Source organism: Myotis davidii, unplaced genomic scaffold, assembly GCF_000327345.1.
Source record: "Myotis davidii unplaced genomic scaffold, ASM32734v1 scaffold655, whole genome shotgun sequence".
Lineage (NCBI taxonomy): Eukaryota > Metazoa > Chordata > Mammalia > Chiroptera > Vespertilionidae > Myotis > Myotis davidii.
Window position 1 is genome coordinate 3833989 of NW_006287547.1, and position 6821 is coordinate 3840809.

A 6821-nucleotide genomic window follows, 5' to 3' on the forward strand; every position below is an offset into this window, starting at 1 on the left:
TGCAGGGCTGCATGTAACTGATGGGCTCAACTCTCCAATCCCCAAATATGCTGGGAAAAATATTGAATCCTAGAGCATTTTTTATGCCTTTTAGGTTTTAAATGTTCATATTGATTTCCCTTACTCCTAGACTCATTTCTTAAATTTTTAAGTCTGTGTGCACATACTGGCGCCCTTGGGCTACAATCATTCTACAGAATTTGCATTCTTCCTGGGGTCAGGATATAAAGACTGAATAACACACCTTTGAAATTTGGCTCACAAAGAGACATAGATCCCAGGAAATGAGAAAAGTGGGAGAAGTCAGCAAAAGCTTCTCTATGCAGATTTGAAGTGTTCTTTAAGCTGGTTTAAGATGGCTATTTCCTTATCTGCCCTACTAGAGCCCCGACACACAACATTCATGCACAAGCAGGGGCGGGGTCCCTCAACCCAGCCCGTGCCCTCTCGCTATCTGAGACCCCTCGCTCCTAACCGCCCACCTGCTCGCTCCTAACCGCCCACCTGCTCGCTCCTAACCGCTCACCTGCTCGGTCCTAACTGCCCTCCTGCTCGCTCCTTACCGCTTGGCTTGCTGCTCTTTACTGCCCACCTGTTCGCTCCTAACCACTTGGCTCACCGCTCCTTAGTGCTGCTGTGGAGGCAGGAGAGGCTCCCGCCACCACCAATGTGCTCGCCAGCCATGAGCCTGGCTTGTGGTGAGTGGCGCGCCCACTGTGGGCACATTTTGACCACCAAGGGGCAGCTCCTGCATTGAGCGTCTGCCCCCTGGAGGTCAATGGTGTCATAGCAACTGGTCGTTCTGGTCATTCTGGGCTTTTATGTATATAGCTGTGTGTTTACAGGGAAATGCCAGTCTTTATGAGGTCTCCATTTTCAGTCTTTGGTTATCAGGGTTCTCTCTAGCGAGTCTTCTGTTGATTATTCAGGAAGTTTTTCTGTATTCTAGTTGTAATTCCAATTGGTTCCTGGGAACATATCCATCCATGCAGCATCCACTTAGTCTGCCACCATTTTTAATCCCCCTTCTTACATTTTAAAAATGTAAGTATTTTAAATATTTTAGCGTATATTTTTTCTGGTATAAACCATTTCTGTTGTAAATCTGGTGGGACTCTGTCATCCTCCTGCATAACCTTTTAAATGATGTGTTGTGTTGGTGAGATGACCAAAGGATTTTTTTCTTTTTCTTAAGGTCCAATAATTTTACTAGAATATAACTTGGTCCTGGTAATTTAGAAATCATATTCTTAGATTTGTATAGTGTTATTTAACACACAGCTTAAATATTAATTACTATTCCTATTATTTAAGGACAGTTTTTTTGACTTACAGATTTTATTATTTATTTTAATCCCTGGTATTAGTTTTCTATTTTAGGGATTTCTGTTATCTGTATGTTGCATGTTCACCATTATCCTTGTTATTTCTGACTCTCTCTTGAATCTGGTTTTAAATCTGCCCCTATATTTTACTTTGATTTTAATTTTTTTTACTTTGTCTCACCTCTCTTGCATCTTTTAAAAAAATCTCTTCATATATTTTGTTTTGGTTTTAATAAATTACCTTTATCTCGCCACAATTATCTTTCTCACAGAACTTATATAAAACATGATTTTTCTTTTATTAATGTCTTTCTCCTTTAAATGTAGCATCTTCCATATCTCCACTGATTAGAACACTAAGCAAATATTTATTGAGTGAATGAATAAAAAGTTTGAATCAATGAACTTATCATTAATCGATGTATATCTCATCATATAGTTTGAATAAGTTTCTGAGCACAATTAGAAACATCCCAAAATTTATTCTACTCAATTTATCATAATAGACCAATATTACCTTAAAATAGGAATTCTTCGTTTTTTTTCTATATTTTATTACATAGGATATGCATATACTTGCCTACACATAAGAATGCACTCAAAATTCAGCAAGAGGAGAATCTCTAAGGTTTTGACCTGAAGAGAGTATTCCCTTTCACTGTTTTTCCTGCGCTGATCTTTATTTCTTTCCTGTGTCAGTCGCTGAGGCCAGAGAGGCCTGTGGCAAGTGAGGTAAGTGTGGTCAAAGCCTTGGTGTCAGTTTGCGTCCTGGCAAAAGGTTCTAATGCAGGTTTTTCCCTTGCTGGGTTCGTGGGAGAGAATTTTAAGGCACCTGGTGCTGTGTAAAGGTGGAAGGCACACACATGTGCATATTTATGTAATGTACAGATATAATTACAATATGTCTGTGCAAACAGGGTTCTGGCAAAATTGTGTTTAAGGTTGAGAACATTCTTTAATGCCAGGTTCTAGCTCGTAGAACACAGCCCTACCAATTACTGTGTGCATGACTTATACGCGTTACATATCAATTTAGGACCTCATTCCTGTATTTATTTCCTATTGCTATTGTAACAACATTTACTACCTTATATTCTGAGGCCAGAAACCCTGAAGTCTGGGTGTCAGCAGGACTGCATTTCTCCTGGAAACTTTGGGGGAGAAGCCATTTACTTGCTGTTTCCAACTTCCAACTTCTAGGAGGGAACCTGCATTCCTGGCTTCCTCCATTTTCAGGGCAGGCTATGCAGCCTCTTCCAATGTCTCTGACTTGGACTTCCATCCTCACATCCACTTCTCTCACTTGGACCTTCCTGCTTCCCTCAGGAAGGATTCCTGTGATTATTCCATCAGGCCCCCCTGGGTAATCCAAAATAATTTCTCTGTATCATGATCCCTAATATCCACAAAGTCCCATTTGCATTTAGGTAACAGAGAGTGGTGCGCAAAAGTAGGTTTACAGTGAAACAGAGTTTATTCTTGAATTCCTACTTATTTATTATTTACTAGAGGCCTGGTACACGAATTCATGCAACAGTGGGGTCCCTTCGACCTGGCCTGTGGCATTGTGCTGAAACCGGCTCTCTGACATCCCCCAAGGGGTCCCGGATTGTAAGAGGACATAGGCCAGGCCGAGGGACCCCACTGGTGCACTATTGGGGCCAGGGAGGGACTCGGAAGGTTGGCCAGCCGGGGAGGGTCCGCCGGAGGGCTCCAGGGCATGTCTGGCTCATCTCACTCAGTCCCAAACCGCCAGACCCCAGCAGCAAGCTAACCTACCAGTCAGAGCTTCTGCCCCCTGGTGGTCCGTGCCCATCATAGCAAGCAGTTGAGCGGCCTTAGCATATTACACTTTGATTGGTTGAACAGAAGACCAGATGACCAGACACTTAGCATATTAGGCTTTTATTATATAGGATTGTATTATTTATTTGTGTTATTCATCTTCTTCATATTAATATTATTATTGTCATTATTTCATACCCTTACTTATAATTTATCTTTTATGTAATGATGCCTGGTAATTTCCCTACTTTTGCCCATGCCTGTATTCACAGTTCTAGGGATTCAGATATGGATATCTTTGGGAGCCACTATTCTGGCTACTATAGTTTTTTGTGGGTGTTTTTTCCTAATAAAATTGGGATAATTTGAATTTGTTTCATAGTATTGTTGTGAGATTCCAGTGATGTACTACATGTAAAACACTTAGAATAATATCTGACTCACAATAATGGCATTAATGTAATAATTTGTGAATTATGGTTTGTGGGTGTTGTGTATGAGTGTAACACATTTCATATAGGATGGAGGCAATGTGTGTAATGTCAGGGTGGACATGTGTGTGTAGAAGTGTCTGTGTGTATGTGTCTAAGGAAGTTATATGCATGTGCATGGATGTGTCCATCTGAAGCTGTGGGTGTTATTTTGTCAAGAGGAACTCTATGTACTTGGGCTGATGGTCCTGGGCCTCTGCTTCTGCTTTTTTGTAAGAAGACCAGGAAATAAGGAGTCTTCATAATGTGTCTCAGGAGGTGACAAGCAGCCTGTAGCTTCTGAACCACCATCTCAAATCATGAGTAGCCCCTTCACTTTCTATCCTTGCTAAGAACAAAGGTGTTGCGTCCACCTGTCCTGACCCCCAAACAGCAGAGACTCATGAGGTATTATTCTCTGGTAGAAGCTTATTTCTGTGTGCAGGAAGAGAAAACTTACCTGGTCATACATTAAAAACAACACAAAACACAGGTGTTTATTTATCCATGAAGTACTTACCGATAGAGTGAAATTTATACTAATGTGAAGACCTAAGAATCTATTAGTGACTGGCTGGTAGTGACATTGTGGCCTGATGTAATGGAAAGCGTGGTGCCCACTGTAATGGACATCACAGCGCTGTCTTGGTGCTTTGATTATCAGTAATCATGATGCGTTGTTACTGCTTATATGTTTGGGTGAATAACAAGTTATTTAAGACATTTAAATTCAATTGTGCAGGTATAAAACATGCTCCACTTATTATGTCATGTAATGGGAGTAAAATAACTACAGTAATGTATCTCAAAAATGATGAGGTTTAAATCATCCTTTTTGCCATCATTGAAGTATTTTAGAATTGGGTACTGAAACTCTAGAAATATGATTAACCGGGAACAGATCAGACCTCATAGAAGAGATCTCCTCTATTTCCTGGAGTCAGTGAAGCTGCAATGCAAGTTAACATTCACTTTAAATCCCTAAATAGTAAATTTGCCTGTTTCCAAATTTGATTAATTTGGATTCTGCTACTAAAAATTGTTATAAAAATTCAGAAAGGCTAGGCTGAATTTTTTCATTGCTCTTGCCACAGAAATCCCACCTTTCTCTTAAGCAAACAAAAATAAACATATTTGTATGTAGAGATGTTTAAACTGCCTAAGGTATAATACAGGCTATGCAAATAGCTTTCTATAAAGAAGATTCTCTACAGAATTCTCTTAACAGTATTTATTAGCTTAGTTCAAGTTTCTGAATATGATAGAAAAAAAATAATGACTGATAATGTTACTGAATTCATGCTCTTCAGCCTTTCAGATGGGTTTCCTTCTAATCATCACAAATTAAGAATATTTCTCAATTATTGGAAAACTTTTGTGATTAATAGTGCTGGACAAATATAGTCTGTTTAGGAAACATTTAAGATATATAAAAATGCATTATTTGGTACGCAGCATTTGTATTTAGAAATTATCTTCAGACTACAGTGTTTTAGTTTGTCCTTTCTAAAATAAATTATGTTATTTAGTAATAACAATTTGCATAGTTTCCTCTCAGAATTCTTTTAGAAAAGCAATTCATTTAATTCATTTAGAATATAGAGGTCAATAATATAAGAATGTTTTGTGACTGTTATATACAAAATAGTTACTTTAAAAAATAAACCTTTAACAAGTGTACTACCCAGATTAGATTTTACGTTTATTTATCTGCCCTCCTGAGTCTCAGACAGGATTTGCTGTGAGGGTCAAAAGAGATGGTCCATGTGAACATCCTCTGTCCAAATGATTATAGGAGCAGCCTGATGGTTCATGTTCTCTGGGAATTTTGTGACAGTGAACTGTGCGTCACTGTAAGAAAGCTAAATTAATGAAAAAATTAATGCTTATGCTATAGATACCTTAAAAGCACACGCTAAACATTGTTACCAGGATTTTTAGAATCCAGGATTTTTGCCTGTTGATTGCTTTGTCATAATAACTGCAATCAGGTGATCTCTAAAACCACAAGTACTCAGTAACAGAACTACCTGTTATTGTCACTACCTGTTACAAAATCCCAGGAGTGATGATTCTAGATCGGAATGAACAACTCAAGAGGGAAGCCAAGTTTTAATTATGATGCAATGGTCAGTCTCAGCTCTCTTTACACATGGAGGGTGGCAGAGCTTCCTCAGCTCTGTAGTCAGGCTTAATGGTACTCAATTATTTTTTCTGACGCTCTTATGGTTAATTATACTGAACTCCCAACGTGTCAGCAATGTGCTAATAAGAAAAAAAAGAATGGTTAATATCACTAATTTAGTGAGGAAGAATACCAATTTTAGAGATTGACACTATCTCCAAAGAGGGAAGTCACAAGTTACAGGACTTTGGGGCCTGGGTTATTAATGAATATATTATTCTTAAATCATTACTTAGTTTTTAGTATTAAAACCACCTGATTTTGGTGACTTAAACATACAGGTAGGGTGTAATTCAATTGCTAAATAATTTTTTTCATATTTTCTTTGTCAATTAGATTTTTAATTTCAATGTTTAAATTTAACTCTTTCATCATAAATTACTTATTTAATTAAATTTTGCAGTTATTATCATATAAATCTATATACCAATTCTTAATACAAGATTTATGTAAGTGAATTTGTGTCTAAACCCCTTTGAAATTTTATTAAAGCTAAGAATTATCTCCTTAAGAAAATGGATATACATGCAAAATATTACCAAAAATATTCCAGGAGGTCAAGGTGTTTCTGAAATTCATCCATGATCACTTTTGGAATGCTTTTATTTAAGGATGAAACACTAGAGAAAGAACAATCAAAAGTTGAGAATAAAAGGAGTATGTCACAAAACTATTATATTCTTTTTCAAAATCTACTAATAATAAGAAATTAAATGAGCAGAAAAGCATGATAATTAGAGGGAGACAAAATAATTATTTTTTCAGACATTGTGATTATGAACTCAATCCCAAGAGAATCTTGAATCTGAAAAAGAATTACAATTAATGAACTTAGTTAAGTGTTGGGATACAAGTAATATATGCAAAAATTAATAGCTTTCTTATATCTCAGCAATAAGTAGGTCAATGATGTAATAGCAAAGAATGTTAATGCCCAGGAGTATGTAATAAGAAATATTCAGAAACTATATGAAGAAAGCTACAAAGTTTACTGAGAGATATAAAAAGAGATTTTAATAAATGGGATGGCAGACTGTGGTCGGCAAATTGCGGCTC